Raw genomic sequence first — 8,960 nt, forward strand, 5'->3', positions numbered from 1 at the left:
AGCAACGGATGCATCACTCTGCACAGCAACGGATGCATTACTCTGCACAGCAATGGATGCATTACTCTGCACAGCAACGGATGCATTACTCTGCACAGCAACGGATGCATCACTCTGCACAGCAACGGATGCATTACTCTACACAGCAACGGATGCATTACTCTGCACAGCAACTGATGCATTACTCTGCACAGCAACGGATGCATTACTCTGCACAGCAACGGATGCATCACTCTGCACAGCAACGGATGCATTACTCTGCACAGCAACTGATGCATTACTCTGCACAGCAACGGATGCATTACTCTGCCCAGCAACGGATGCATTACTCTGCACAGCAACGGATGCATTACTCTGCACACAGTGGCGTAGCTAAGGAGCTGTGGGCCCCGATGCAAGTTTTACATGGGACCCCCCCAAGCACTCTATACATAACAATTGATACAGCGCACCAAAACCTGCCAATGGCAACTACAGTGTCAGGTGGAGGAAGGGGATTGGGAACAGTTTGTTAATCATTACTACTTTTCAAAGTATCTATAGAAGTAATTATTATGAGCACAGGACCAATAGAGAGCTAATACTGTAGTTGAGGGAGGGCCCTTCGGGGCCCCTCTGGCCCAAGGGCCCCGATGCGGTCGCAGCCCCTGCAACCCCTATTGGTACGTCCCTGTCTGCACAGCAACGGATGCATTACTCTGCACAGCAACGGATGCATTACTCTGCACAGCAACGGATGCATCGCTCTGCACAGCAACTGATGCATTACTCTGCACAGCAACGGATGCATTACTCTGCACAGCAACGGATGCATTACTCTGCACATCAACTGATGCATTACTCTGCACAGCAACGGATGCGTTACTCTGCAGAGCAACGGATGCATTACTCTGCACAGCAACTGATGCATCACTCTGCGCAACAATGGATGCATCACTCTGCACAGCAACGGATGCATCACTCTGCACAGCAACGGATGCATCACTCTGCACAGCAACGGATGCATCACTCTGCACAGCAACGGATGCATCACTCTGCACAGCAACGGATGCATTACTCTGCACAGCAACAGATGCCATTGCACTGCCCAGCTGGCTGTCTTACATGTGACCTGTTCTGTTCTATGGAGTAGGGAGATGGGAGGCACCACACTGCTGTCACAACAGTTGCAAGGATTTTCCAACTTGGGAAACCCCTGAAGCAGGAAACAACATCAATAGATACTTGTACACACTCCAGATTTTCATCATCAATAATCAGGAACAATTGTTTTTGGCAAAATGTTTAAAATCTTCACTGGGGCTCATGGGTCAGTAATTATACAGGTGATGCCATGATAAACTCGGCCGAGGCAGCAATTTGTGTTCATCTCGCCCAAGAATTCAGCATATGTAGAAGTGTTCCCCGAGTTCATTTAAAGATCTGGAAATGCGTCAGATCCCTGTGAGCGACAACTGTTGTACATGTGTAGACACTGTTGGTGTAACCATGGGCTTACCGGAATGTTCATGAGGAGCAGATGCTGTACAGACACTGTAATTTGCATTACAATTGTCAGTGCTTTTCTGTGTCTGGTTACAATGCCGTTGTGGTAACTCTATCCATGATTGCCAGCAATGTCACACTAGGACTGGTTTACAAAGGCTGGAACAGTTACCCAAGCCAGCTCGCAGAAAACCTGATACTGCAGCTCGGAATGCTGTTTCAGTTTCCTGTGTATCAGACTTTCAGTATGATTAGCCCTCTTTCACACGACCGACTGACCTGTCGTTTACTGCAGATTTCTACAACAAACTTCTACTGTGTTGTCTTAACCACGACTAACCACCACTTGTCATTTATTTGTGTTTTGTCCTGGTGTTTGCCTAGCAATGAGAATGAAGCTGGTTGATTATGAGCATATTACTGCTGACATCGGGCATCTGGTAGGAAAGGGAGAAGGGTACATTTTCGTGCCCCAGGCATGACACCCAGTCAGGGTCGGCCTTAGGTTTCACAGCGCCCTGAGTGAAAACTGATTTTGGTGCCCCTCCTTCATCCTCTACATGCATGCACACACGCACATACACACAGGCCCATATGCAATTCACCTTTTCTCCTGAGTTATCTCCTAGGACAGTGGCTCCCAACCTTTTTAAAGTTGAGACACATCATGCCAAACGCTCAGATCTCTGTGACACATCACATATGTATAATAGAAAAATACTAATAATAACCGCGAAATGGATGGAAAGAGTGCATCATCCTGAAAACACTTAAGAATGAAGGCTAGAACATTTCAGGAATATTAATAAAAACAATCAGTGGGACAGTTAGGCTCCCCTTCCCAATTTAGGAATGATAGCACAGCACCGACCATTTGCACTGTGAGTTATAGCCGCCGTGTGCCCCCCCTCCCCCCAAAAAAATGCCCTCAGACTCAGTATAGGTAAGTAGGTAGCCAAGTATAGGTGCCCCATATTATAGGAAGTCAGGTGTAGGTCTCCCCCTATAGGTAGCCAGGTGTAGGTGCCTCCAGTATAGGAAGCCAGGTGTTGGTAGCTAGGTGTAGCTGCCCTCCCTCAGTAAAGGTAGCCAGCTATATGTACCCCAGTATAGTATGTCCGGTGTAGGTGCCCTCAGTATAGATAGCCAGCTATAGGTGCCCCCAGTATAGGAAGTCAGGTGTAGGTGCCCTCAGTATAGGAAGTCAGTTGTAGGTGGTCTCAGTATAGGTAGCCAAGCACAGGTTCCCCTAGTATAGGAAGTCAGGTGTAGGTGCAACCTGTATAGGTAGCCAGCTGTAGATACCTCCAATACAAGTAGCAAGCAGTACATGCCTCCAGTATAGGTATTCAGCTGTAGGTTCCCTTCAGACAGTGTATTTACTGGCAGCAGCGCGTGGTGGATCACTCACCATCTCTGCACATTCCAGCGCTGAAGTCACTCTTCTCTCCCCGCCTCCGTTCCATCTGTAGTTAGAGCAGGGCTACAAGAAAATGGCCACCGGCAGCCATTTTCTTGTAGCCCTGCTCTAATTAAAGACGGAAGCGGAGCTATGGATGAGGGGAGAGACCGACTGGGGCAGTGAGCCGGTGCCCTGAGCGACCGCTCGATTCGCTCAGGTCAAAGGCTGGCTATGCACCCACTAACACGATGGAGATAGATAGAAAACTTTGGTTGCAGCCACCATTGTTTTTTTTAAGCATCTTGCTAAGTGAACTCTTGGGTTTCTGGGTGTAGGGGTTTAATAATTTCTTATTGGGATCTTGGCAGGCCTGTCCGTGTGACAACTAACCCTTGTCCGCCAACCCAATTGTTTCACATGTTCACTATTAGTAATGTCTGCGCCGATTTCCTTTTAATCTAATAAATAAGTAAAAGTTACGTTTTATTCTATTGGTTCCTCCAAAAGGTACTTAGTTGTGAATATAAGTGAACTCTTGTAGGATGTTCATAAGATTAACCAAACCTAAACCCATATCCAGGAGAACAGAGGCGCCAAAAGGATAAAAGGAAGCTAAATGAGCTTAAAAACCAAATTCTTGGTAAATAGAGGAGGTAGTGGTGGACTTACCTCCTCCAAGTAGACACACAACGACTGTAGTAAAGACAGTCAATATATTTTATTTATGAACTCCAAATATGCAACGCGTTTCGCAGGATTGATCCCGCTTCATCAGGCAATAACAACGGAGCAATAGCATATGTGGTCAGTAGAAGAGCCAGGCACCTCTGTCACAGAGGTGCCTGGATCTTCTACTGACCACATATGCTATTGCCAATACAAAGTGGTGTACATGTGAGAAGTGGAACGAAAATCATACATGATTCCAAACATTTTTTACAAATAAATAACTGCAAAGTGGGGTGTGCGTAATTATTCGGCCCCCTGAGTCAATACTTTGTAGAACCACCTTTTGCTGCAATTACAGCTGCCAGTCTGTTAGGGAATGTCTCTACCAGCTTTGCACATCTAGAGACTGAAATCCTTGCCCATTCTTCTTTGCAAAACAGCTCCAGCTCAGTCAGATTAGATGGACAGCGTTTGTGAACAGCAGTTTTTAGATCTTGCCACAGATTCTCGATTGGATTAAGATCTTGACTTTGACTGGGCCATTCTAACACATAGATATGTTTTGTTTTAAACCATTCCATTGTTGCCCTGGCTTTATGTTTAGGGTCATTGTCCTGCTGGAAGGTGAACCCCTGCCCCAGTCTCAAGTCTTTTGCAGTCTCCAAGAGGTTTTCTTCCAATATTGCCCTGTATTTGGCTTCATCCATCTTCCCATCAACTCTGACCAGCTTCCCTGTCCCTGCTGAAGAGATGCACCCCCCAAGCATGATACTGCCACCACCATATTTGACAGTGGGGATGGTGTGTTCAGAGTGATGTGCAGTGTTCATTTTCTGCCACACATAGTGTCACAGGAGCCCTAGTGGTCTGACCGCACTTAGCCTTCTAAACGGTGCCAGCGCACAGATCGTGCGAACTCTGGTCGCAGTCAATGCGCCGGAACCGTTAAGAGATAGTCGCAGACAAACCACGAGGGCGCCTGTGAGATACGGGTAATTACAACGTACACACGATTCCACGGTATCTGCCACCACCACTGGTATGGGCCAGTGGACCCGATTTACTGACTGACTAGTCCTGCGAATAAAACGGTTAAACACACGGTATTCTGTCTAGCCAACAACAAACAAACAGTAGCGTATCTTCAGAGACCCGGGATCAGTTCTGTGTGTGCTGATAAGCAGGGTAGCGGACAGTGAATGACTTGGAGAAAGTCGTTTATTCACGCAATATAAATAATTAATATATACAGACAATTATTAAAATCACAATTATTAAGACAGTAATAGCCAGTATAAAAAATAAAAGAAGGGAGAAAAATACTTAGTTCCTGGAAAGATGTCCTTTTTGTGGGAAAAATCAGAGTTCTGGGTTTCAATCAAAGTTCAGAGTTCAGACCAGGTGGATGCCAGCATATCCTCAAGCTGGCACCGATGAGTTCAAGATGTTTTCAGGGTGGAGGACCCTGAGTTTGGCTCCTCTGCCATTCTTATGCCCCTGATTCGGTAGGAGGGAGTGAGGGCGGGCCCACACACCCCCTTAGAACATGAGATGAGTCCTCCCCTTGTCCTGGGGACCAGAAATCATGCCTTAACCATATATGGGCTCTATCTCACAGAACCGTACAGGTCAGGGCAGATTTACTAATATTTTCAGGTCTGCCTCGATGTACCCAGCAGCCTGATACCAAACATGAGGGGTGGGACCCCTGTGGTATCATTAGGGCACTGTTGAACTGCCTAACTGTAAGGCTTGGTGGTGTATTCTCCACAGTCAGCATGCAACGCATGAGCTGACGTGGAGGAGGTACACACACTAGCACAAGGAAACAGGCTATCCCCAGTATACTGGAGGAGAGGACTGACTCCAAAAGGAGATTGTGGCGCACAGAGTCGGTGCAGATCCGACAGCCACAAACAATGCTTTCGCTATAACGTCTCAGCGCAAAGTAGCGCTGAGCGCATAAACCAGAACTGAGGAGATCAGGACAGGTAGACAGAATGAACGCTTGCTAGCTAGCCGCTACTTAGTGACAGCAAGCGTCCACAACAAGACAGACTGGAATGAGGCAGCCAATGCGTTGCAGCGATGGCGTGCCTCACAAAGACAGGACAGGATAGTCAGGAAATAGCAGGATCAAGATAGATGAACGTAACACAGACAAATATACAATAAGTATGTTTTCCTAGCGTATTACAATTACAGCTATCAATGAAACTATTTGTAACGTCTGACTAACATATGTATATATCGGCAATGAACCGATATATGACATAAGCAGGAACGCTGACTAGGACTGGAGTAATACAGGGAACAGGACTCAGAAGGATTCGCTATCTCTTTGCAGAGATGAACGCAATCCACAAACGGTAACAGAACAGGATTCAGAAGGATTCGTTATCTCTTCGCAGAGATGAACGCAATCCACAAACAGTAACAGAACAGGATTCAGAAGGATTCGTTATCTCTTCGCAGAGATGAACGCAATCCACAAACAGATTCAGGAGCAGGGTAACTAACTCCACACAGGATATAAACAGTTCGTGTACGTATACATCAGCGACACTGATGTATCCACGTAACACGAATACAAGGAAAATAATAAACGTGCTGGTATGCATATATATTGGCAATGAACCAATATATGATGCAAAGACCAGCAAAGTATCTTTATAACAAGAAACACGATCGGGGGCTGAAGCGACAGCAAGACAGGCTTAAACTGAAGCTATGAAAACCCGAGGAGTCCTGCAGGAAGCAGATCTTTATACTGAGGTCATCCAATGGGAGCAGACATGCAGATTCCCACACAGGTGAATGATAATCAGTCACAAGCTGACAGCAGGGAAAGGCAGACAAAGCTATGCAGCTTGCATGAAAAGAGATCAGAACTACCTGAGCTGCAGCACTACTACTTCCAGCAGTGCCTGCTGCAGCAGCGATCATTACACTAACGGGCAGTCTTTACCTCAGAAGGTTCTGAAATGTTCTCAGAACCAACGCCAGACCGGGCCCTACATGCTCTGTTAGTTTGGAGGGTCTGCCAGCCTGGCAACACAGAAAATATGATACATATAGCAGTTTATGGAATATGAGATACCCCTGGGATTTATAGCAGGTCATTCCCAGGCAAAGGCTCTTTGAAGTTTGGGGCAGCTAGCTAGGTGTCAGCTCCCCTGCTGGGAGGGAGCCAGAGGTCTGGCTTTTCCCCCAACTAGATTGCTTCTGTCATGGTCTATACCTGATGGATGGGCCATCAGCACAGTTTGAAGCCAGGGACTCTCCGGGCCCAGGCTCATTAGCATATCAAAAGAGCCATCCTGCAGGTCGGCTGATGCTACCTCTCTGCTGGGAAAAGACTCAGCTGCTCCTACACACTCAACCCAGATGGTATCGATTTGAAGCGCAATCGATGCAGAGAATCGAGTGCGATCGCTTTCCTTCACGGGCGGTTACAGGACGCGCCTGCGGCCCCGCAACCGTCCGTGACAGCCCCCCCTGGGGAGAAGGCAGATAGACATGCATCAGCAAGATGTGTGTCATTGCCGCTAACCTGCGAGATCTGATCTAGTTCCCCATTGGCGTTCTGGGGTCGGCTGCCCGCTGCGTGTCGGCCAACCTGGCTGACGGGTCTCGGGTTGCCGGTGCGGCGGGAAAACCTATTGGAGCCTGTGGCTCGGTTCCCCTGGACCGGTCGCGGTCTGCTACCCTCAGGGTTGACCCGACGTGGACCGTTCTGGACAGGGCGTTTGCGCCACTGCAGTCGGACGTGGTGTCTGCCGGGACTGCTGACAACGGGCAGTGGGTTGGTTAGGTCAACAGCCAGCCCACGCAGGGTTCCCCTGCTAAGTGGCTGTGGACCTAAGGGAACCCCGCGGGAATCCCTGGACCTTCCCAGCTCCTGACAGACGGCACATGCTCCGCAGTAGTTTGCTACATCCCTGTTCATCCGGGGCCAATAAAACTGGTTCCGAATACCGGCAAGTGTCTTGCGGACCCCTGAGTGCCCTGTCAGAGGATTACCATGTGCGGATTTCAGCACATGTCCCCTGAACGCACTCGGGACCACAAGCCATTTGGTATTCGCGTGGGATCTACTTGTAGGGGGCTGTACAGACTCACTGTACAGTCTCCCACCTTCCCAGTACACCTTGAAAGCGGCCCCGTCTGCGAGGGGCTCAGCGGCTTGCTGCCTGAGCACCTCCAGGCTTGGGTCACTTTGTAGTGCGGCTGAGAATACGGCGCTGTCAGTTTCAGCCAACTGGCTCATGTCACACGAGGCCAGCGGCTGAAAGGTCTCATCCCTGCGGTCAGAGGAGGGGGAGGAGGCCGGAACCCCCTCCACCTGTTCTGAGCTCGGGTTCTGAGCAGTGCAGCTGCGCGGTACTGCTAGCACAGGTACACTGTCAGAATGGCACAGACAGACATTACTCAAATCATCATTGCATGCAGTAATGACATTGACAGGTATAGACATTTTTTCATTACAGGCAGGTTGTACAGGAAACTCAGGTACAGTTACAGCATCATCACAACAGACAGTCTGTACCTCAAACTCAGGTGCCTTTGAAGCAGGCACTATTGAACCTGGTACCCTTGAACTGGGCACATTCAACCCACCTCCCCCTGGTGCTCCCCCAAGTGTATAAAGTACCTGGTGGTGGGTGGAGAGTCCATCTCCTTCCGTGAGCGACAAGGCGGTCGTGGCAGGTTCATAGTAGGACACAAGCTTGCCCAAATCAGTCCCCAGCAACACAGGGACTGGGAGATCCTTCATAACCCCAACAACCATTTCTTGGATTCCTCCTACTCCCCAATCCAGCTTCACTCTTGCGTGGGCTATGTGAAAAAGGGTGCCCTCTACTCCAGTAAGGGCAAGGGATCGGCTGGAGCTGATGCTCTCCTTTGGCACAAGGTGTGAGTGAACTAACGTGATGTCAGCTCCGGTGTCTCGAAATCCGGTGACAACTTTGTTGCTGCTGTTGCTGCTGGTCGGTTCGGTCGCGGATTTCCTTTCCGCGGGCAAACAGGACAAAATCTGATGATCCAGGCTGTGGTTCGCTGGCGGGTTGCCTCTGCTGTGGGTGAGGTACAGGTGATGCAGATGATGCAGGTGCTGGTGGTGTCTGTCTCCGCTCCGGACAGTCGAATTTCATGTGTCCGGGCTGGCGGCAGTAGTGACAGGTGACCTCTCCAGGCGCTGCAGCCCTGGGTGCAGAAGCTGTGCTGGGTGGCCTCTGTGGCTGACGGCTCACAGGGGCAGGAGAGTCTGCCGAGGTATTGGGCTGACCTCCTCTTCAGCTGGATGGGACAGTTCTGCGGGTATCAGCCACCCGGGTAGTTGCAAAAGTCTCAGCAAGGTCTGCAGCGACAGTGGCTGAAGCCGGTCTGTGTTCTAACACAA

Source organism: Hyperolius riggenbachi, chromosome 7 (genome assembly GCF_040937935.1).
Source record: "Hyperolius riggenbachi isolate aHypRig1 chromosome 7, aHypRig1.pri, whole genome shotgun sequence".
Taxonomy (NCBI): Eukaryota; Metazoa; Chordata; class Amphibia; order Anura; family Hyperoliidae; genus Hyperolius; species Hyperolius riggenbachi.